The following is a 25,926-nucleotide window of genomic DNA, read 5'->3' as shown; positions in this document are numbered from 1 at the left end:
AGGTGAACGGATTTCTCTAATTCATATCATATACTTGAGACAGTCCCTGACATATGGTAATAGCTCCAGATTTTTTTTTTATTTGATACAAATCAGCATTGAGGAAAATAACCGTGGTGCCAGGCTCCTTTATCAACAGTTTCTTTACACGGTCAAGATATCAGAAGAGCGACTGGCTACACTGACTTTCCTGCACTAGTTTAGAAAGAATGAGGTTTCGCTTGATTATAAATCATGGTGAAACACTGTACTTTTTTCCATTTAAAAAATTTAAAAAATACTTCTTTTATTCATTGAGATAATTATATTATTTCCCCTCCCCTTTCCTCCTTCCCATGTAACACCCTCTTACTCTCTTTGACATCCATGGTCTCTTTTCTTCTCATTAATTGATGTTATATACACATATGTCCCTCTCTATACTCCTGTTGTGGGCAGCATTCAACCTCACAGGTCTTTAGGTGCAGGGCTGGCTCCTTTCAACCATCTTTCTCCTTGAAGAAAAGCAAACACACGGAGTTGAATTATGTGCGGCAACTGTCACTGTCCAGAAGCTGGCAAGCTCTAGACAGACCTGGGACAGTGAGTGATGTGATGATCACCCAGGTTGCAAATTTAAACTGTTTGGTACAAATATCAGGCTGTCTCTATGAGACTGCCATGTATTCTGATATATTTTAAAAAGACATTTATGGCTTTAAAGGCTAAAATAAATGTAAGAGACAAAGAAAACAAACTAGGGGGTTAGTTCTCGCCATGTGATGATTAAAATTGGTAATAAACAGTGATCATAGTGTATTTTTTCCAAAATTGAAAGTGACCCATTTGTTCATCGGCAGACAAGATCTTGTCATAGGAGAAGGAAAAGAGAAGAGTTAACATTTGTTGAACACCATCCAGTGTCACACATAACATTGCACATTTGTTATCTTACCAACTTGTCACAAAAGCCCTGAACATTGTGAGCTTTACCTTTTAATTTCCATGAGAGGATAGCTGTTTTCTAAAAGTTACTAGCTATGAGTATAGTGTCTAACAATGGAATAGATGGCTGCTTTAATCATGACACTGTGTTGTGGCTCTGTTTGTAGTGGGGTGTCGCCTCCCTTAGTAAAACATCTTGTTACAGTGAGTGTCGCTGATGTTTAATTCTGAGCAAGGGAGCGTGTGGTGGGTCAGGTTGGTTGCATGTTAAAAATTCTATTTTATAGATGTTCCTTCCTCCACTTCCATGGATTGCACAACCACTACGACAGAGCCAATCTTGTTCACAAATACCTATCTTTATAGAGACAGAATTTTCTAAGCAGAAAGGAAAGACTGTCTTCATTTATTCCCTTCTTAAGTAGTGACTATAATAGATGGCTAAATCTACACTGTCAGCATATAAGAAGGATGAGAAGGAGCTTTGGGTATCTCCCAGTGAAAAGTACTCAGTCCAGCAGAAACACAAACTGACTGTTATATTCATTGTGTCTTTAACAACACAGGAAGCCGGGCAGTGGCGGCACTCGCCTTTAATCCCAGCACTTGGGAGGCAGAAGCAGGTGGATTTCTGAGTTCAAGGTCAGCCTGTGCCACAGACCTTCTGGGCCCCTTTGTCTGCATGGAATGGGTCTCTAGTCACAGGTGGGCAAAGCGTTTGATGAGATGACAGACAGATGCACACAGGAGAGGTTGTGTAGAATCTGAATGTAATTTGTCAAATCGAGCATCAAACTTTTTATACAGAAGAAAATAAGGAAGTTGGGTGACACACCAGCAAGGTACAAAGAGGTTACTGGATCCTTACACAAAGCAGAGGAATACAAACACAGAAGGTCTAACAGGAACCATCTGGGATAGAATTCATTGTTAACAACTGGGATCAACAAGAGCTCCACCTAAGATTCACTTAATCTTATCAAGGGCTTCGTACCCTTGCCAAAGTTCCTATTTTAGTCTATTGTATAGTCCACCTTCCCCCTAGGCCATTGTAAATACGTGTGTATGGGTGTAACTCAGCTATCTATAGTTCTAAGTATCTATTCTGGTTCCTTTTTAGGTCTCAAACTTCCTTCTTCCTAGAAGATGGTAAATTCCTGTGTAGGGCAGTGACTTAGCTTTTATTCAAAATGATAGTGTAATACAAGAGGCAATTCTGAATGTCACTGAATAGGCAACATTCTTACTGAATTCCAAACCCATGGTCAACTCAAGGACTTTCTAGGACATTGGAACACTGGTGAAGGCTTGGCTATGTCAGAATTCAATCTTAAAAGCCACTTATAATAGGATAATACTAAAAGAGAGCACGTGGATCCATACACCAGACTAACTCAGGAATGGAATATTAATGTATGGGTTAGAGAGAACGCCAGACTCCAGGAGGTGAGTTTCCGTGAAACTCTTTGCCTCGTGAGTGGCTTCCAGGCCTCTCGGCTTGTCAAGCTGACTCGACCAGAGAGCATGGCAAGCCTGGTCTACAGAGAAACACTGCCTCGAAAAACAACCAACCAACCAAACAACCAAACAAACAAAAAACACCCCAAAAGAAAACCAAAACCAAACCAAACCAAACCAAACCAACCAACCAACCAACCAACCAACCAACCAACCAACCAACCAATCAACCAACCAACCAAACAAACAAACAGCACAGGAAGACTGCCTCACAACAGCAGGGGAGCCTGATAGTTCTGGTGACATCATCACTTTCTTATTTGGCCCCGAAATGGGAGCTCTGCTGAGCCCATACATGTTTAAGGATGAAACTGTTCAACCTGGCTTAAAGAAAACCAGAACAGCAGACTGAGGAGACAACAGGAAAGCACACAAATGTCAATCATAATAATTCTACCAATTATATTTTCCCATTGCCCCTTGATCTATTGTACTCCATGTGTTTTTAAGGTGATGATCCAACCTGTCCTGCTCTAGGGCCATTTTGTCTTCAGCTGGGTCTCAGTGACAGACTTTAGCTGAATGCCTGTGTGGTGTAGCATCTGGGCCTCTCATCTAACTTCCACCCTGTGCTTTTTTTTTTTTTCCATGTCTGCTTCTGACGATGCAGCTTTTACTTCCTTCCCAGAGATGAGTTTTCTGTCTTCCCCAGGATGAGTTGAAGAGAATTTCCCCACCTGAGTCTAAAGTGGAAACTGATTGTCTAGGTCTGTCTAGTTCCTGCACAGAAAATCCTGGATCTGAGAAAATCACACAGTCTCAGGCATCCCAGAATATCAGTCACCCTACAAACCCCACCTTAACAGCAGGAGTCCTGCTAGCTTAGTACCTGATACCAGAAATTCTGATTGTTTCTTGCTGAGTTTGAATCCTCAGACTAAATTACTACAATTCTCTGGTTATTGCTGGGTGTGTTAATAAATTAAATTTGGGGTACCAGCTGCAAGTTGTCCTAATGACATGTTTTTGATGAGCAAACAACCCACATCCTTTGAGCATGAATTGTAATGACTAAAATTTCAGTCCATTAAAGGACTCTGCTAATAACAGACATTTGGAGAGGTTGTTTTTGATACAATGAGATGGAAGAAATAGAGAAGATTGAGTCTCAGTATACAAGTGTAAATGTTTAATTTTGTGGGAAAGCATTTTCAGCTATTGTTGGTTTTCATTGGTCTGAAGGTACAAGGTACTGACAACTATCCATATGGCAATTATAAGCCACATTTCCTCCTGTGCCTGCTAAATCACAAACCTTTTGGAAGAGCTTTGTCTAAGGATGTTTTATATGGCTCTTTCAGTGTCATCATTTGTGAGTAAGCATAATACTAGAAATTGAGATGAAATTATTGTTACAAAGAGACTTGTGGAACCAGTGAAGACTGGATTTAATATACTATTCTAAATTAGATAAAATTTACTTTTGCTATAAAAAATACTAGTTTTATCTAATGGTCTTCTTAATAGTTTGCATCAAATGCAGAATAATATTCTTTAAAGCAGAGAGGAAACATTTAAATTTAATGAAGAACTTGAGAGCAAGAGAGAAGAGGAGAGGAGAAGAGAGGAAGAAGAGGAAAGAAGGAGAGATAGGTAGGTAGGTAGATAGACAGATGATAGGTAGATATTAATGAAGAATATTCCAGAATTTCTCAAAATGGCCAAAGCAAGTTTCCCTCAATTAGCTTAAGTCAAGATAATTATCCTTTAAGAATATGTATAGTATGGAATTCTCCAAAAACTAATAAAAATGTGTAAATAAGAACTTCAAATAAATATTAAATTGCAATTGGGTATGAGCCTAAGCACTGTTTACATGGGCTGTCTCGCATGGCAGGAAACCGCTAAAGAACACAGCATTTGCTACTTCCAGGTATGTGCTTTCCTCTGCTTCCGGATGACGAGTTTATCTTATAGAAGAGTTCACATGTGATTGAGTTCATAACAAAATAAACATTTTTTACCGTAGAAATGATAGCTTGTGATGATGCCTCATTAGCAGGGTCTGTCATGAAAGTTCCTGGTCATGAGAGAGGTGGCCAATAAAACAGTGAAAGCAGGCTAACTGAACAAAGTGGCTGTCATCTGGGTGAGGGTACAGCCTTCCTAAAAAATCCTTTAACATCAGCTTTTACCATGTCTGGTACCAGAGACAACCCGGACTTTTAGTACAAGACCTCTGACTTTATAGGTAGGAAGCTTTAGGCGAAACAATTCAACTCTCTGAGTCTTGTTCTCAGGTGTGAAATAAAGCCTCTGTCTCAGAGCTGAGCTGAGTTTCAGATGAGATAATGTCTGAGAGAGTACTCTGTAAACTCTTAAATGCTACACAAAGGTTAACTGTTTCCCCATACTGTGGTTTATAATTGCCCATGCTTAGGTATTCTGTGAGTCACAGGCTTCTCTCCAAAACCCAACACGGAGGAGAGTTGTTGTGTGACACAGATATTAGTTCTCTCTCCAGGTATAGGCATTATAAAAGGTTAGCACTATATTAAGTAATAGATCTATTGTCCCACTAAATTATTCATGATTATGTGTCCAGTGAATGATTGGTTTGATTGACATCATCATCGGCTATTCTGAGGGCTCTAGGGAGGAAGCTGATAAGTGACACAAGGTACCTTCAATGAGATGACTTTGCTACCACTAAACATTAAAAAACCGATTTATGGATTCACTGTTTAAAAAAATACAAGCCATCAAGTTCCCATCTGGACTTTCAGAGCAACCATCCCTTCTTTGAAGTAACCGTCCTTCTAAAGCGTCAAAGCTTCTCAGGACAAGTTTGGGATCGGTGAATGATTTCAACCGTTTTCTGCATGTTTTTGTAAAAGGAGAAAAATTCCTTTCTTTTCACAGAACAAGGTATGTGGCAGTTTTTTTGTTGCTAGATGGATGGGTGAGTGGATGAGTTTAGTTAACTTGGATCACATATTCCAGTCGCTGCTGTAAAGGTTTGCACTGAATCTCTTATCAGAGAGATTGGTTGTCTCTCTATTTCTAGTGTGACTTTCATGTCATAGTCATGAAAATTAAACTTGCTCACCCTGTCATCTTAAAGTGCTCACCTTGAAATTACGTCAGCTTCCTCCTCCTTTGCCTAATCCTCCTCTTCCTTTTCTTCTTTCTGGATTACAACCAGATTCATTTCTGTCATTCTGCGCATCTTTCCTCCTCAAGTCTTGGCTGTTATATTTGTCGTTTCACCATACAAAGAATATTAAGAAAAATATCTGCACACACACTGGAATTATCCACTGAAAATTTCTCTAGTTAGACCCTGATTTCACCATGTCTCCTCATTGCCATCTTTCCTATGTGAAGTGTCGTGGTGACTCTGTTGTAGTTGGCACCTTCAATCATTTCCCAGTCTTTCCACGATACTACTTTTCTCATAACATTTCTACTATAAACAGTAAAGGCTCACTATTGTATGTTTCTTCCATTCCAGCCATGTTAGGTGTAGTCATTTGGCTACATATATTCCCTTATATTTGCTGGGGTTCTATGATCCTACTGACCTGGGCTTCACCTGTTTTGCCACCAACCTATTCTTATTTGTATCTCTTTTGGTCTAAACTCCCAGGGTAGAGCATTTTCTTATAAGGAGTTTGAAAAGCTCAGAGTCAAGGCAGGTGAGATTCTGCTTCAGAACTTGAAGCTTATTAACTCCAACTTCAATTTGGGGTCCTATAGTTTATTGGAGCCTCACTGTTGTATTGTATAAAAAGCAGGTGCCTCTGGTATGGAAACAAAGTAGACCAGTTCTTTGTGATGGGACGAAGCATGGTCCTCAGCTTCTGTCTCTGCAAGACTGAGTTGGAGGGGGTGAGAAAAAGGAAGTTGGGATAGCATTAACACAGTCGTTAATGCCATAAGAGAAATATAGTATCTATCTCGGGTATTCTGAAGATGCAGCACATTTTGTGTGCTTGTGGATTTTAATAGAGGATGAGGAATGTTGAAGAAGGTGGAATTACAACTAAAATTACATTAAAGAGCCCTGCGAGCTGGAGATTAATCAAACTGGTAACAATTTGTGCCCTTCTATCTATAAATATAAAAAGATAAGTTCAGCTAATTTTGATGTATTTAATATGTTAATATGTATTTCAAGAAATGATGAGCTAACAAATTAATTTAAGCAACAAAATTTTGCAGGTTGTATTGATTAATAATTGTACCCAGCTTAGGAGACATGCCCATAATTCCAGTTCCTGAGAGGCAGAGTCAGGAAGATAGGGAGTTCAAGTCCAGCCTGAGATATATAGTAAGACACTTTCTCTCCACAAAACAACTACAATTTACTTCAACATCATTGGGAGTGACTCAACTGAATGAGATTATATATATATATATATATATATATATATATATATATATATATATATATATATATATATATCCAAATATAATTTTGGTAGCTTTCAGAGCTGTCATTCTTTTCTTTCTTTAAATTTAGTAATTTAAATGCAACTATTCCACATAGTTAAAATTAACTAATCTCTGTGTGCTCTCTTGTTTTGTTTTATGGCAACTCTAAAATATACTTCTGAGGCAGAAGAAAAACATCTTGGGTAGCTTTCATAGGGTTGGAAGATGCTCTGTACACTAAACGTAATCAACAGTCTTACCCTGCTGTGAACCCTGCCAATTGTAACCACAACAGGCCTGGCACAACATAACTACTGATGGAATGGTGACAAGCATATCATGGGAGTAAGAAACCACTGTCTGATTGGATTTAGGGCCCTCTTCAGAAGAAAGAACTCATGTCTGGTACTGTTAACTGGGTCTAAAACCAGTGGCTGGATATGTCATAGGCTCTTGGGGAGTAAAACCAAAAAAAATTATTCTACTAAATGAATGTGATAATAAAGTTTCCATGTTTTTCCATGTTTTCATTAAAAATGCAACTCTCCACCCTCATCAGAGACACTTCTTTTGGCAGTAGATGACAATTAGTACAGCTATCTCTGACTAGTTACTGTGCAGAAAATAAGAGACTGGAGTGCTCAGCTTTGCATTGGACTTTTATATTCCAGCTCTTCACCTATGGTATGGAGATCATCTCAGAAGAGGCAGCAGGAAGACTGTAAAAGCCAGAGTGGGTATCTTTAGTGAAGCAGTATTTTCCAGACATGACAGGACCACTGTACAACAAACTCGCCGTGGCTAAGACTGCATGAAGAGGAACTTCACAAGATCAAGCCAGAGCAAATCCCAGTATAGACAGGAGGTGGGCTCATGAAGTCAAACTACTAGCTCGGGGGCTTTTAGAATTGGATGGCTACTTGGCGAGGGAGGAGTCTGTTCAGGAAGATGTCTCCTGATAGGCTCCCCATGCTCCAATAACAATGGTACTGCCATGCGCATACAGGCAGCACACAGTTTAGTAGGTTTACAAAGAGGCCAGGTTAAATTTTTTTTTTTCCATTTTTTATTAGGTTTTTAGCTCATTTACATTTCCAATGCTATACCAAAAGTACCCCATACCCACCCACCCCCACTCCCCTACCCACCCACTCCCCCTTTTTGGCCCTGGTGTTCCCCTGTACTGGGGCATATAAAGTTTGCGTGTCCAATGGAGGCCAGGTTAAATTGAGAGGGAAAATGGGTAGTGGGGAGAGGGGAGGAATTGGAGGGGAAGTCATGGAGCACTGGAGCAAAGCCCATTATACACATGCAAAAAAAAAAAAAAAGCTCAATTAATTAAAAAAAAGAGTAAGTGGGGTATTTGTTATACCTGTCTTAGGTATGTGTAGAGTTCATAGGAAGATAAATGTATATATGAATGTTTCCAGCCTCAATTCCTAATTTCACTCTATCACTAGTATATAATCACACGGTTAAACAAATGGGTCCCTAAGTGTGAAAGCACGTGGAGCTCTAGAATCATAAAGCAGGCAAGTGTATTTGCAATCATTCTGCTGCAAATATTATTTGCTCTCAAAGATACAAATTCAGTTTGAAAATTTTGCAACACGTATCTGTTGCATAAACTGACTTTTGGAGATGGAGAACACTAATATAGAGCTGAATAAATCTGCAGAACTTGGAAACTCTGCTGTTGCTATTCTTGCTCCAGTTTTGGACTTGGAATTTTTTTTTTTAAAGATATGGTTCTTAAGGAAAAAATATTCAGAATGTATCTAACTTCTGCATTGCTTTGACTTTTCATCTTCTGCAGATCATTGTCTACAAAGATGGTCTCCCACTTACAATGATTTGACTTTCAGTGTCTTCCCTGGCTTGCCATAGGTATGACGCTGTCCTATGTTGATAACACTTTCAAGCTAAGCGGTAGCCCCGTATAAGTTGAAGAACATCTGTATTCTATGTTCTAAAATATATCACTTAGTCAAGTAAACTTTCCTGTATGTATGTAATTATTGTTCTTATTTTGTATATTATATATGAGAAAGATTTAGTGTTGGAGATTTATCACCAATCCTTGCTTATTGATGTCTTTGTAGCTTACTGTAGTCTCTCTCTATATGTTTATATATATATATATATATATATATATATATATATATATATATATATGAGTTATTTGAGAATTTTGTATTGTCTTTTTTGCTGCCTTTATAAAGTTGATATGTTAATGAATATATATTTTTTCCACACATTAAAAAATTAATGTTATTTTAATTAAATAGTTAATTCAAAATAGTTTTATTCCAAAAGGGCAAGTATACCTGGCTTAGAAAGGAATTTTTGAACATTACTTGAAAACTTCTCTTGAAACATGATGCACCTCTCAAGAAAATGAAGGCAAATCTTTGGAAGTTGAAATTGTTTTCATTGCCTCCTGGTTTCTAGTTTTGAAACATCTCTTGGGAATTATGATAACAGTTGAAAATATCTACCAGTGATTTTTCATGTTGGACCAAATCTGTCAGAACTTGTAACACTGATCTTTGATTGGGTAGAGGTGGTCTGCTGATTTATTTAAACATAAATACTTACCAATGATCTTTTTTAAAAGGCAGAATATCTTCAAGGGTTTTAAAAAAAATTCATCTTTATATGCTTACCAGAAAAGAACTTGCCAATATATTTGTGGCTACTAAATTGCTTTCAGGAAAACAGAGAGGTTTTGGATTTTATTGTGTATTTGGTTATAAATAGGGAAAAGGTATGTTTACTTTTGCAGATAGAATACTTTGCTAAAAAATAACTGTGCTAAGTGATAGAGTAGTTTAAGAATCATCAGGAGACTGTAATTATGATGAAGGATTATGAATGTGTGAGTAAGTATTCCTTAACTGCACTGGTTTCAACAGGATTTTTTTTTTTTTTTGAGAAAATGTCTACAAACAAATTTAATCTAATATGTTGGGATCTCCCTTATGCCCATTTTTTGGTTTACATTTGAATTTAGGTTTTCTTCTCCTTCTCATGTTAATTTTCAAGAAAGAACGAGACAAAAGATGCTGTCTCTTTGCAGGATCATCTCGACGCCTCTGTCCTCCTCCTTTCCCTTGCTATCTTCAAATCTGCTCACCTGTCTCCTTTACTGCCGCACGAGCTTTGAAGAGAACTCTGCACCCTCAGCTTGGCCAGAGCCTTTGAACTAGAATAGAGCTGGCGTCTGGCAACTGGATTTGTGAAGGAAAGGTCACTCACTGACACTTTGCATAAGCTAGCCCTTTGTTTAACCGGGAACTCGTATCTTTGGAATAATTCAAAAGTAATGCCTGATAACTTTGGGTGTAACTGCCTCATCCAGACACTTAGGGTGTGAGTGGGTGTGAACTTGGAGAGGCTGCCTTCCACCAGACTGTGGAGAGGATTTCTGTTGCAGGTTCCCTTCCCTCTCCAACCTAACATGCAAAGCTAGTTGAAGCCATTGGCTACACGTACTTTTTCTGACCGTCTCAGTCTTGAGGAAAGAGGATTGGAAGAGCGTGGATAAGAAGGACAGGAAATGAAGAGTCAACAAATTAATTTTTTTTTTCACACCATTCCAGTGCTGTTGTTTTAAGCCTTGGGGTGGAGGAAAGAAGGGTCAGCATTTGTAAATGTTTGTCTTTAAAATTGAGTTTAAGTGTTATTAGTTATGGAGCAAAGCACGTAACAACCCTCGAACACTATCCCCATGACAACCGACCCTTGAACTCCTCCTTGTCACTTTAAAACGGTTCTAATTGGAGACCAAGGAAGTTCTAGGAGGCCAGGAAATTATTTCTCCAGTGGCTGTTTTCTTCTGTCAACCAAGACTCTTCTCAAAAGCAAAGAAAAACTGGAAATTGTTCCTGCCTGGGGCCAGGGTGTGGGAGTGCTGATGTAATTAATTCCATGATATTATGCCATGACATTGTGTCAATATGCGATGATGTGTTGTGATGGCACAGCGTCATCACGTGGTGACGCAACATCATGACGTAAGACATCACATCGCCAATTAAAGAGGTAATCCCACGAGGTTTTAAAACTGAGCAGCTAATGTTTATTTAAGTCTGGGCTCAAGATCTGGGGTAGTATGGAATCTCTACTGGAAGATACAGGTCGGAAAAAATGTTTCTCTGTGTTTGTAAATCACTCCCAAAAAATTACAACCTCTATTTTTACAAGGCAGGTTTAGATATCAAAATATAATTCATTTACTAGACTGCTACTATCACAGGAGGTCACTGTATTATTTTCCGTGGGATATAGGTTGTTGCTAAATTTATACATAACTTCATAATGAGATTTAGAAAATATAATCTATTCTTAATTTACATATTTGTTAAAATTATTTAGTGCCTTATAGAGCTCCATGTAAAATGATTTATAATTGAAATTACTTTGTAACTAATAATTTTATATGCACATATTTCATAATAATAGTAATGATAATAATCTTGCACTAAGAGTCTAATAATATGAAAATGTTAAAATGGAGAAATGATTTGTGCATATAGTTTCGCTCTGTGTGTATGTGTTGTGATTCTGGTTCTATTTTGTATCTTGGTTTTACTATTCTGAAAATGAGGATAATGCATTTCCCCTTGACTTCCATAGGGATATTGCATGTGCAAATTATTGGAGGTAAATTGTATGTAAATGTTATTTGCTCTTTAGAACAAATGTTATGTAAATTTAGGGTAATATTCAGTATTTTCTCTAGAGCTACATAGGCTCTATTTAGGAACTTGACATCAAACGGAGAAAATGTAGTTAAATTAGAGCTGGAGTGGCTTTCGTATTTGATATTTCATTTTTATTTTATTTTTCCTGACTGTTTCAGCTCTAGATTCATTTTCAGAAACAAAGCAGATGCAAAAGTGAAGACAGGGATATGCCTGAGCTTCTATTTGTGTTCTTTCTAGGCTTGGTGATTCTCTGTCCTGTAAAGGAAGAAAGGTGTGCATGTGTAAGTGTGTAAGTGACGAGAGGAACGTTGCAACTCATGCTAGGGAGAGCAGAGTTGAGCAAAGCGTCGGCGTTCCCTCATTCAGCAGTACAGGTGGTGTTGGCAGTTTGTATTCTGGAGAATAAGGGACAAGTGTCCTTTGCTACTCCTGGTTTTCCACGGTGAGATGAAGAGATTGCTCTGTTGTTTTAAAATTGACATATGCTTCATCATCCCTTCTTTGGCTCCAGTAAAAATGTATCAGAATTTCATTGCCTTCTGAAAGTGATACATGACTTTTTGATGGAGTTTGAAATGCTGGCTGATTACTTTTGAATGCTGAAGCTCCACTGGTTCCTGGCAGCTCACATCTGCAGCAGAGAAAAACAATTAGCAAATTTGTGAATTTGCTTTGGTTTATAGATTAGACAAGTGAAGTAATTCTTTATCACTCTAGCCAATGGGCTAGTCTTGATTACAGGATATTGTACCCCATTAATAAATATAACTATATTTAGATGCTATCAGACGTTTGTCTGTCTGTATCTTAGTGACCACTTGTCTGTATCCTGGAACCACCGACGTCATGTTCAGTGTCCAGAGCTCAAAATCATTGTAGTTTTAAAAGGCATAGAGGAGTGTTAGACTGAGTACACACAGCTTCTAGACACATAGCCCAGACAGCTGCACAGGTTGCGCACCCTGCCCCTCACCAAGCTCTACTGATGATTACACATCTGGAAGCCTTAATTCTGTGTGCTGACTCAGAGTTTCTAGAATTTAAGACTAGCTCCCATGTGCTCTGGCTTACCTATAAGGTAAGTTTCAGCTGATTTATAATACATTTGTCTCTCTCTAGTTGATAATTGCTTTTTTTTCCTTGCAAAGAATAATCTATGGTCATTTCCTGCTTATCCATATTCAAGAAAACCCAAGGAGCAAAATCTAAAAATATTCCTTAAATTCGTTGAATTAATGAGACTTGATTTAATGTTTGGGGATGCTAGGTTCAAACGAAAGCTCTTAAAAACACTTTATCATCTTCAAGTTCATGGAGTATTTAAAATAAGTGGTACTAAAAAGATCTTATGACTGTTAGTCTTCCCTGAACTGCTGAGAGATTTAGGAGATTGGCAATATTTGTTCATACAGAAATCATAATCCAATTATTTTTAATGATGTGGTTTTTTTGCCTGGAAATATAAGGGTAAATTTTTCTCTAGGAATCTTGGTTATACTAAAAGTTTACTTTGTAAACATTTCTTTTTCCTGAGAGAAAATTGTCTTCAATCTCATTTCCCTCTGAATTATTAAAAAAAATTAAATGGTGAAATCCAATTAATTAGAATTTGACATTCATTCTACATTGAGAAGAATCAAATCATGTGTTTGTCCCATATTTGCATAGCAAATGGATAGCAGATTAAACTTCAAACCATTGGTTGCTGAGTGTTACTAATATACATAAGCCTTTTTCCTTTGGACTGGCAAAAGAACTCAACACTCATTTAAGCAAAGTCCCACTGATCCCTTCCTGATTGCCTCGTATAACACCCCAGCAATAGTTTAGATCATGTCTGGACCCCACATGGAGAAACTCATTTCCTATGCTTTGGGCGTATACCTCTATCTTGTGCCATTATATACCTTTATCTTGTGCCATTCACGTCCTTAGGTCATCCTTCAGAATAAGACTGTTTTCATTCTTTGTACACTTAAAGATATTTGAAGATGTTATATTTGTGTTCTATTTTCCTTCAGACTAAAGACCCCCTTTAAAATATCTCTATACTTGACACAGTAAACTTTGATTTTTTTTTATCAATCTGGTATGAGAAATCAAATGTCTAGTACATTCATTTCTTTAAGATTCAATATCAATTTTTTTCATTTAAATTTCAACCTCCAAAGATCTGCAGTGTCGAGTTCAATTGTTAGTGCTGACAAGAGCATGCCTGTGGCCTCACTTCTCCAATATACCTTTCATTATTGTCCCCAAAGGGGGTGCAAGCCTATCAGGTAGCAGGCCTTGTTGATTCAAATTGAAGTAGTGTTGCTCGACTTTCAATGTCTTTTTCAAAGCAGACGTGGGGTTTGTTTTAAACACGACATACCTGAGAAGTCTGTTTTTTTGAATTCTAAAATTATCTCTGTTAAATTTCAATTTGTTCAGCTTGATCCATCTCTTCACTCTGTCACATCTAGTTTGGTTTATGTAACATATTTATTATCCTACTCAGCTTCTTGTCATCTTTCCACTTCAGGTCCTTGCTATCTATGTCTCTGACATCCTATAGCATAATTCTTTGTGTAGGTCAAGATCCTTTTCTTCTTCATTAGCCTTTTTTAAAAAAATTTATTATTTATTAGGTATTTTCTTCACTTACATTTCCAATGCTATCCCATAAGTCCCCCATACTCCCCCCCCCCACTCCCCTACCCATCCACTCCCACTTCTTGGCCCTGGTGTTCCCCTGTACTGAGGCATATAAAGTTTGCACAACCAATGGGCCTCTCTTTCCACTGATGGCCAACTAGGCCATCTTCTGATACATATGCAGCTAGAGACACAAGCTCCAGGGGGTACTGGTTAGTTCATAATGTTGTTCCACCTATAGGGTTGCAGACCCCTTCAGCTCCTTGGGTACTTTCTCTAGCTCCTCCATTGGGGGCCGTGTGATCCATCCAATAGCTGACTGTGAGCATCCACTTCTGTGTTTGCTAGGCCCCAGCATAGCCTCATTAGCCTTTTTATCAGAGAAGTGTAGCTAGTTACTAGTTTTCCTACCCTCTATTAACAAGTCTTTCATTTTTCCCCATTCACATGAGGAAAGACCTGTTAGACGTTTTACTGCAATCCATATTCCTGCCTGCATTTCTTGACCACACCAACAATGCCTTCACAGGAAGTTATGAAGTTCACATACATAATATGAGATGTTCAGAAGTTAAGTGGAGATAAGATGGATACATATATAAATTATGGTATCAATAATCTATATATTGGTAATAAATTTGATTGTACTTATCTAAAGAATAAGTTCTGGACAGATTCCACTGAGTTTTTCTCATTTGGAGCCCTCCTTACTTTAGCTTGGAGTCAGTTTTCCAATCACTAGGGGGAAACACCATCATAACAATGCACACTGGGCCATTTCAGAGGAGTGCTTTAGCAGGAAGCATGAAGGTAAAGATAACTGTTGGAAGGGGTAAGAGTTCTTAGAGTGATTCACATGAGAAAAGATCTGTAAAGCTCCTTTCAAAGCACTGCCTTTTAGCTATGAACACGATGATCAAGGTGTGTCAGGACAGACTCAGCTACTGATTGGGTTTTAAATGCACTGTGATGCTATAGTAGATGGGAAATACCCACTTTTCAGAATTACCTTAAGCCTTAAAGGAGAAAAATATCTGTAAGCACCTAACATAGACCATGGCCTAGTATGAACTTACTAATTAATCTTATTAATTAACTTTGTATTAACTAACTATATTCTTGTGCCATGTGACAGATACTGGGTATTTTGTATAATTGAGAAAATAATGCATTGCCCCTTATGTTAAATATCATAAACATATCATTTATATAATAAAGATAAACACCAGCATACACATAGCATTGTAGCATTGACTCTAGAACAGGTATTACTACCCATGAATAAGTTTATCATTTTCCAACAAAACAACAAAATTGAAACTGGGCTTGTCTCCATGGGAAGAACAATTAACTTCTTCTGTTATTACACAGAATCAAAAGACCTCAGATATGGAAGAAACCCCATAAATAATGAAGCCCACTCTGTACATCATGGATTAGCAGTGTGGCACTAAGAGATACTGAATGATTTCAGAGTCCCACTTAGCCCATTTGAGAACCAAAGTCAGATTTGCTGACTTTTTTTTAACCATTTGTATCTTGTATCATTTTCCAATATAGATTTGTTGACTTTTTATAATTGTAATAGATCTAATTTTGTTTTCCACAATACTTTTTTGAAATTAATGTAATTGCCTCATCTTTCTCCATCCCTGTCCTCCATTCAAACTCTCCCATGTATTCTAAACCATGCTCTGGTGTGACTTATACTTTTAGCCACTCAGAATGCAATATATTCTTATATACTACTCTGGTCAAGTGCCTGAAGTGTGCCTGAAATCCTGTGACTTGTGATACAGAACCATAAACCACAACTTGAAAATGTCACCTAAACAGCATGGTCTGCTGATTTTGATTTTTGAAAATTAGCAGAAAAATAGAGTAAATATCACTGAAATACATACTTTTAATACATTAGAATATCTTGTGATCAATTTGCTAAAATTAGTCATCCTTTTCTTATGATCTTTATGGTACTGACATAATCACTATCTTTTAAAGAGGGTCTGAAAATCAACCTGCTTGATAAGGAAATATCCCATGGTAATCCATAACCTGGGGAGCATGAGAAGAACTATTTTCTAAAAGTAAGAAGCCAAGTGTTCCTTTATCATCAGCTAGAGAGTTGGGTGGGACCATTTCCGATGTTAGATAGGGCCAAGGATGCGACTAGGTATAGAGAAACAGCATGGCAGTGTTGGATATTATGTCCTTGGTGAGCTCCATTGCCAAGGCAAAGGACTCTCCTTCAAGGAAAAAGTGCTTAGAAACTCAAGGTCAGTAGCTCTGTTAGTCCCACATCACCTGTCCTTGGGCCAGTTTTTTGTTTTATTTTTATTCTTTTTGCCTTAAAATATATTTTAAATCACAAGTTCTGTGATTCCTGTTTTGTGACCTGCTATTAGTCCTGTCTCATTTTACTGGGCCATTGTAAATAAAGAGATGCGAGGGCGGACAGCTGGGCAGAGAGCAAATGCCAGCGAAGCCTAGCCGAGTATGGACAGGGCAAGAAAAGGGACTCAGGGTTTCGGTTCAAATTCAAAAACAGATCACAGTGAGAAAGAGAGTACAAGAGACAGATGCTATGGAGACCTCAGAACTCAGCTTCCTCTGTTTTGCAAATTAGAAAACCAAGTCTCAGAGAGACAATAATCTGTAACAAGAAAGAGCCACAACTCCAGACTTGGCCTTAAGATCAGGCAATTTGACGGGTTCCAGCTAAGGCTTTCCCTTATCAATATTTTAATGAGAGGTCTCATCAATTGGAAAGGGCATAGCAAACAATGGAAGGACCCTGTGCAGCTATCTCTGTTCTCCCTGGGTCATATCTTAATCAATTGCTGTATTTTCTTCTGGTTTTCAAAGAAATAGAATTGATTGAGCCTTCTTATCTGCTTGCCTCCCCTCCTAGAGCTAACTAGTTATGACTGATTTTCTTCCTTATTTTCATCTGCATAATTTTACTACACAAGGGCATAATAGTACCTGACATTCCCAGCACATTGTAAATATTATGTAAACATTAAAAAAAACCATGTGTTCTGACCCTTTTTATTCAACATTCTACTTCTGAGTTTTTCTGTGTGGAACACTGAAGCGTCGTGTATTCATTTAAGCTGAGTGAGATTTCAGTGAACAAATATACCACTGCATATGTGGTCTTCTGTACTGATAGGTATTTAGAGGATTTTTCACTATTAGAAATAATGCCATCAACCAACCAGAGCTCCCAGGGTCTAAACCACCAGCCAAGGAGTACACATGGAGGGACCCATGGCTCCAGCTGCATATGTAACAGAGGATGGCCTTGTTGGGCATCAATGAGAGGAGAGGCTCTTGAAGGTTCAATGCCCCAGTGTAGGGGAATGCCAGTGTGGGGAGGTGGAAGTGGATGGGAGGGTGGGGGGAGCACCCTCATAGAAGCTAGAGGAGAGCGGATAGGATACAGGATTTTGGGATGTGGGGTGGGGACTGGGAAAGGGGATAACATTTCAAATGTAAATAAATAAAATATCCAATAAAAAATAATTTTTAACCCTCAAAAAAAAAAGAAAAATGCCATGGTAAATATTCATATGTATCCATTTCTTTTTATTCTATATTATTTCTCTGCTGGTGGATTGGGAAAGGGTTGGGTCAGCAGGACTGGGGGCAGCTGAACTGCTGGGTTTGTAGCTTCTAGGATTTGGCAGCCTCATACACTTAACAGAGTTATTATCTATAGGCCAATTGTATAAGCACCATCACCTTACATTTTTTGCTAAGTGTGTGAAGAAGCACTGCTTTCAGAACAGAAGTTCTTAAAATCGTGTTAGCAGTCCTATCCAAGAATTTCTGATTTAGTGTCTGTAGTAAGTCCAAAGTATCTGGAGTCTAGTAAAACTCACATGTGATGGTAATATTCCTGTTTTAGAGATCACTTTTGAGAGTTGTTAGGGTGTGTGGATGTATAGGTGTATACATATGTGTGTGTATGTTGTACATATGTGTATGTATGTGTATGTGTGTGTGTGCATGTGTGTGTATGTGTGTGTGTGAGGGTATGTGTATGTGCGTATATGTATGTGTGTGCTGTGAGTGTGTGTGTTTGCTGTGTGTGTGTATGTGTGTGTGATATGCATGTGTATATATGAGTATGTGTGTGTGATATGCATATATGTATGCATGCATGTGTGTATGTGTGTTTGGTATGTGCATGTGTGTGTGTGTTGATGAGAAGGAAAGAAGGTTCATTGTCATTTTCAAATAACCATTCAAATATTTTGAAAACATCTTATTATAATTAATGTGTTACATAATCTAGAATGTAATTTAAAATTTAGATAATGTGATTATTTAACGCCTTAGAGTTTATAAGCTTTGTGTGAAAGATAGCATTTATACCATGCCATGCTGAGAAACACTTTTCCTATAATAGTAAATTTTGTATTCACTTTTGAGTAAATAAGCCAGAGGAGGAATTTAGAAAGACAGTCCTTCTGCCTTTCTTCCTCTTCCGTATTATCTTTATGGTGTAATCAATAGGCCCAGTGCCCACTCACTAAGGGAGGAGAGGCTAAAAGGAAAATGTTACAATCAATCGTGTCAACCCTCTGCAGAACTGCGAAATCACTGAGTTGTGCTGTGAGCCCATATTTGAGGTGAGCTGTGTCTCTACTAAGGTCCATTCCAGTTCCTATATGCTAAGTTGAATGTAGCTTGAGTGTGTTGTCCCTTGAAGATTTTTTATCTAGATATGTGTGCATGTGCATATGTGTACATACAAACATGCACAGAGTTAAAGGTTGGAAACTTGGTCTTTGAAACAGGGATTGAGAGATACACTGTACTAATAGATAGCACTGGAATGTCAGTAGGGCAGGGAGAAAGGATTATTGGAAGGGTTTAACTCTGTTTACATAGAGATCGTCAGATCTTACAGGAATGGATTAGTTCTTGCAATAACAGATCATATCTTATTATAAAAGAGCAAAAATCCACAGCCCTCTGCTTGGTCTCCTGTTTTCTCTTACCATGGTATGACACCTGCCATGCTGCAAGCAAGCCAGAGGTCATCAGATAAGACAGCCCAGTTCTCACAGTGTAAACTCGGACCCTCTGGTCTGTATAAAACCAAGCAGCAGGCCTGTGTTACTGCCCTCTTCATTGTACCCTATCTGGGACTCAGCTTTTTCTGGATAGCAGGACCTTTATTACCTTCTTATCCTTCTTTCTACTATTCTTAAAAGGTAGCGATTTCTTCCCCTTTGTAAAAATAGCACCCCACTTTTATCTTCAATGAAAAAAAATACACACTGAAATAAAATCTAGTGCAAATACCAATCATATTGCTGGGAAGTAGTGGTGTTGAAATGGAGCTCACTTTATCCTTCAGCCCTAAACGACAGTTGGGGTGAAGCTTTTACATCTGGAAGTTTTCACCTCCTCCAGAAAATGAGCTCTCGCTTTTCCCTCCCTCCCATTGGGCACATCCCTTGACTTGAGTCTGTTCACCTTCAACCACCCCTGACTCCACCTCGGCCCACATCACCCCACCTTTCCATCCTCGTTCCCATCGAAGCCATTCTCTCATAGTGGAAGACAAATCTTTAAAGAGGAGATCAAGCTCTACTTCACCACTGCTAAAAATACTCCTGAAGTGGCCTCTCTTTGCTTTTAGTGTTAAGCCCAAATCTTCTATTGCCTCCAGCATAACCCTGCAAGGCAGTTGCCTTTACACACCATGCCATGTTCATTTCTAAACCCCTGACTTGCTCTTGTATAAAGACCTATCAGATTTTCCTATTACTTGAGAAGAGGAAGAAGAGAGGCAGAGGAAATTTAGTAAAGGAACTTGATGGACCCCACTGGGCAGGTACCAACTGAACAGTCTTGAAGGATGAAGGCGAGTACCAGATCCATAGCAAGGTGTGTGTATGGAGCAGCAAGGGGGCTGGGAACCTGAGACACATGAAAGAGAAAGAATAGCTGAGCTTGGGAGGAGTATGGAAACCTCTGAACCAAACTGAGAGCTGTGGAAGGATTTGGAGCAGTGGAATAGGATGGATTTTTATAGAAGCACTCCATGTGCTGCTGTAGGAAGCAGTCTGCAGAAGCCACAAGGTCAATGAGGCCACAGCAGTCCTGAGGGAATGCTCACAATTTGATCTTCAAAAACATTACATTTATTCTCAGAGGGAGGGAGGGATGAAACAAACATGCCATTGAGCAAACGCTGAGGTCAGAGTCCAACATTGGAGTTGGCTTTTTCCTTCTACCACAAAGACTTTGGAGATCAGGACTCAAATTGTCAGACTTGACAGAAGGTGTTTGTTCTTTCTGAGCTATCTCATCGACCCCTAATATCTATCTATCTATCTATCTATCTATCTATCTATCTATCTATCTATCTATCTATCTGTCTATTTCGTTTCTTTCCCCCAACTAGAATGCAACCTTAAGTCTTATTGCTTGATTCATTTCAAGGCCCTACAATGGTATCTAGCAAATGGTGTTCAGTTTTTGGAGAGAATGAACTTGAATGATATAATCTAGTGAAGTACATGGTACAGACTAGACAATAAAAAGTCTGGCCAGCTTCATTATGTAATCTGAGAATCAGATCTTGCTTGTCTCTTAAAGCTTTAGAGTGGGGAGGAAAAAAGAAGATGAGAAAAAGTAAAAGAGGAGACAGGAAAGAGAGACAAGAGGAAAAGGAAAAAGAGAGAACCATAAATAGAGAGGAAGCAGAAGGAACAGAAATTAGGGAAGATTGGAAATAAATTAAGAAAACCCTCCAAACTAAATCATTTTGAGCTACCTCCTGCATGCTCCTGCACCACTAGTCTGAAGTGAAAGTTGATGTAAGAACTATTAAATTTTTGAATATAAGGGTGAGAATGTTCTTCTATAATGAGAGAGAAGTGGTGAGTGTTTTTGGCTTTGTAGGTTTTACTGTCTCTGGGTCAGCTGATCAGCTCTGATCTCATAGCTTGAAACCAGCCATGGAAAAAACAATCCAGTGGTGGTGTCTGTGTTCCAATAACTTTCCCTTTCTCCTCCTGATTCTCCTTTGGTTTGTTTTTATTTTATTTAAACACAAATAGGTGGTGTAGGTAGTAGCTTGCTGACCCCTGGCCCAATGTGTACTGTTGCTTAAGTACTGTTCAGTGTAGACTGCATCCTGTGATTAAATTAAGGAAGAAGTAGAACTTGTCATGACTCATAAAAAACTGGAAGTGCAATGGGCCCATGTTAACCTGATAAAAAAATGTTAGTCTCAAACTATAGACACACAAATAGAGGTGAAATTTTAGCACATGCTTTCAAAGGAGACTGAAGCAAGACTTTTGCTTCCTCATTTATGATAATATGATAATGTCATAGTAATCTAGTAGGATAAGAAATATTTATGAGTATAAGAAAGTGGGAAGAAACTAAATTTGCCCCAACTTGCAGATTATGTCATCATTAAAAGGAAAATCCAAAATATTCCATGAATTATTTGAACTAACAAGAGAGTTTGTAGACAAGAGTGAATTATGCAAATTAATATCATCCTTATACCTAAAGCTAATATTTACATTTGATTTATCTGTGCAAGGCATGTTGCATATATTGGCTTATTTACTTCCTCAACCAATTTATGAGGTATTGCTGGTATTATTTGAAAGTGGAGTACATGAGTTTGGTAAGGTAGGAGATTTTCCAGTGTCAGGACTAGTAAATAATGAATTGGAATGAACTAACTGAGAAATGGTGGCATTGGTTCTCTGCCTTTTACATCAGAACTAGCCCATTAAAAGTATATTAGAGTTAAATACTTTCCTTAACATCCACTAAAATATATGTGGTCCTTGGAACATGTGTGAGCAAACTATGATAAAGTCATTATATTAAAGAAAAATCTCCCCACAAATATTGTTGACAGAGAAGTCCTGAATAATTAGTGAGATAATATGCCTATTTAAATTCATGTGTTGAGTGTTTCAATATTGCAAAATTGTGTAGTGTTTTTCAGTCAATTTATAAACCCAGTGAAATTTTAATGTAGTGACTCCTAGTTAAGATGCATAGATGAAAGAATTAACAAGGTTCGAAATGCATATGGAAACCAAATAATAAGAATAAGAAATTCTAAAATTATTAAGAAAGCAGAAAACAAAGAATTGCCCACAATCTGATTGACAAAAGACATCCATGACAGCATGTTTGCTATTTGACATTAGCTTAGAGATAAACAGATCAAGTGGAACAGAATTTGTAGCTTGAGTGTTTACTCACCTACCTACTGTGAAAGATGGGACTTGGATTGAAAAAGATTCTAAAGTAATTATATTTGTTAAAGAATAAAGCTAACTCACAACTTTACAATGTTTATAAAAATAAATTTAAGATATATTAGAGAATAAATGTTAAAAAGGAAACTAAATCTGTATGAATAAAAATGTTAGAAAAATAAATAATATACATAGATAATACATAGAGAGCTTTATAATAGATGATAGATATATAGATAATAGAGATAGATGACAGATTATAGATAGATAAATGATAGATCTTTCTGATATCGGGATAAAGAAATTATAGTAGGCGATTATAGTAGACTACATGTGGTTAGAAATTTCCTAAGGAACTAAAGATCAATCACAAACATAAAACTAGACCACATTTCATCAGAAGATACTGGCATATATAAAGATGTCATCTATAAATTACTAAGAAAAATGCGCGAGGAGGCCATACAAAGAAAAGGATGCTTGGAGAGCCAGGTCATTCCTGAAGATTGCATTGTCCAGTAGTATCAGAAATACACATCAACAAAATATTGGGATGATATTTTTACTTTTCTCTAGTTGGAAAGAGATACATTCTAGTTATGTTAAGCACCAGTGAGTGTGGCCAAGAGGCTTGAGTAAGGGGTGCAGTGCTCCTGGGAGAAGAATTTGGTAATATCAAGTACAGTTTAAGTATTAATATGTACATTTGTAGACAAGTTACTCTAGGTAAATGACTCTAAAAGAGCTATGATACACACACACACACACACACACACACACACACACCACACACACACACACCACACACACACACACCACACACCACACACACACACACACACACCACAAACACACACACACACCACACACACACACACACACACACACACACACACACCACAAACACACACACACACACACCACACACACATATATGTACATATATACACATTCCATATATAATATCACACATATGTAATATGCATATATCAAATCCATGTATATATGGATTTCCCACAAAATTACTTACAATATTAAAATGTATGTATTTTGAATCATTCATGAAATATATATTCTGAATGTTAGAATAGCTAAAAGTGTGTTACTCCCAAATTCATCCTCAGTATCTATATAGGAGATACTGTAACGTGGACAGTATGTATTCTCAAATAAGTGAAAAAGATCTTTTTCTGTTCTAATGGGAGCAAAAAAGCATGTTAATGGATCTTCAAAGTGGCTATGCCCAACACTGCAGATGAATCAGTTATGGTAGATTTTGTAGTTATACCTTTGAGTTGAGAAAATTTCAGGAAATAAAGCTAAAATAACATAATAAAATGATACACTATTAGGTTGAGGCAACAAATATAATTTAGGCGATGGATAAACTGATCTTATTTATTTGCATATTACACATTGTATATGAATTGAATCATCATACCACATCCCAGAACATATAATGATTTTATGTACCAAATTAGCACTGAAATAAAGAGAGAGAACACTAAAAATGTGCCGCACTTGTGACATAGTCACTATCTCTGAGGAGAAAGAAAGAACTAGGATTAGGAAAATATAAATTATAACCTATAAATTTTTGACAGGATCTGGAAATCCTGCTATAACCCATTCTAATATTGAACTTATGACGAGTTCCTACTTCCACAGCCTCCTATGTGTTAGTATTACAGAATGAGCCAGCATATTATATATATAATTATTATATGTATTACGTTATATATTATAAAATCACAATATTTTATTATATGCTATATTTTATTATTAATTATATAATTGTTTTATATTAAATAAATTTTAGTTTATATCTAATTATATAATATAAAATATGTATAGTATATTAGATATTACATATCATACATTTATATAATACAATATATTATATATCATATGTAATATATTTATATAAGAGTTATATCTTATATAATATATTTACATACCAATTTATATTATATATTATACAATCTGAAATTTTAAAATATAAAAATCTGCAACAAAGTGTTAGCTTCTTTATTTGTTACAAAATGTTATTTGTTAACTTTGGATACCAGATATGCAATACCACAATAGTTTTTTTTTTGTACTGAAAAACAGAAAAAGTTGAGGGAGAGCTTTGCACAAACCCTTAGCATGGTGGTGACGATTAGTGGTCAGTAAACTGTAGCCTTTGCTACTGTTGTTGTCTTTTTTTTTCTTCTTTCTTTCTTTCTTTCTTTCTTTCTTTCTTTCTTTCTTTCTTTCTTTCTTTCTTTCTTTCTTTCTTTCTTTCTTTCTTTCTTTTATTATGTATTTTCCTCAATTACATTTTCAATGCTATCCCCAAAGTCCCACATACCCACCCCACCCCCGACTCCCCTGCCCACCCATTCCCACTTTTTGGCCCTGGCGTTCCCCTGTACTGGGGCATATAAAGTTTGCGTGTCCAATGGGCCTCTCTTTCCAGTGATGGCTGACTAGGCCATCTTTTGATACATATGCAGCTAGAGTCAAGAGCTCCGGGGTACTGGTTAGTTCATAATGTTGTTGTATCTACAGGGTTGCAGATCTCTTTAGCTCCTTGGATACTTTCTCTAGCTCCTCCACTGGGGGCCCTTAGTATTGCTCTTATTTAGTTTCTTCCTGCAGCATTCTTAGTTAACATTCAGTGTACCTGACTCCAACCGTGGCTAGACTTTGACACTGACAAACTTTCTTAAATTCCATGCTGAGGTCTTTTACCTTTTTTCTATTTAAACAGCAAAATCCATTATTTAAAATTTCTCTCTGTTTTTCCAAACATCCCCAGTGGATGTCATTTTTTTTCAAGCATTTCATTTTCCCCACGGGTTTCATGATTTTTTTTTTTTTTTTTTGCAACTACATTCCTGAAAATTACCTACTAAGATACTGTGTATGTGATTTAGGTAAATTGCTTGTAAAAGATTTAATTATCATTAGTGTATAAGTTGTGTTGAAATTAAAATAGAATGTGAGTTCTAAATGAAGAAGTAAATGTTCTTTCCAAGCTTGATGGCTATTGGGCAATGCGTGTGGGCCACGTGATTGATCTTCCTTCAGTTCCACAGGCTTGTGGAGTTGGGTGTGGGCTTCGGCTGCCTGCCCAAGGAATGGTAAATCTTCAGCACTTTGACCTGCTTCTGATCCCCAGCCAGTGATGTGTGTGTGTGTACACGCATGGGAGAAGCTTGGCATGATACCCCTGAGGTGATTTTAAGTACAGTGAATGGTTTCCTGGGACGGCCGTTTCTGCTCTCAGATTCTTTCATGGCAAATGCTATTAGAATCTAGAGAGTTCTGAGTCACGCTATCCCACAGGTGCTCCCACATTCTCATGGAGCTAGGCTAGTGCTCTAGGGCATCCTTGTCTTTCTCGGTCTCTCCTGCAAATGTATGTTTGGACAGGGTTTGATAGCTTTCAAACCTAAGCACAGTTTCCACATCAGAGCTTGCCAGTGGGGCTAGGGAGAAGGCTATGTGCATCAAAG

General features: G+C 37.6%; 1 protein-coding gene and 1 non-coding gene across 9 annotated transcripts in view; both read left to right on the top strand.

The window, feature by feature from the left end:
* Nucleotides 1-25,926, top strand: part of Grm8 (glutamate receptor, metabotropic 8) — an 860,026-nt gene that overhangs the window by 187,646 nt on the left and 646,454 nt on the right. The window lies entirely within an intron of this gene.
* On the top strand, nucleotides 10,751-10,846 carry Mir592 (microRNA 592). Its single transcript, NR_030420.1, has one exon. It is a non-coding gene; the product is annotated as a microRNA 592 (primary transcript).

The sequence above is a fragment of the Mus musculus genome, chromosome 6 (assembly GCF_000001635.26).
Source record: "Mus musculus strain C57BL/6J chromosome 6, GRCm38.p6 C57BL/6J".
NCBI classification, from domain to species: Eukaryota; Metazoa; Chordata; class Mammalia; order Rodentia; family Muridae; genus Mus; species Mus musculus.
Note: the sequence above shows the minus strand (reverse complement) of the source record. Positions and strands in the feature narration are given on the sequence as shown.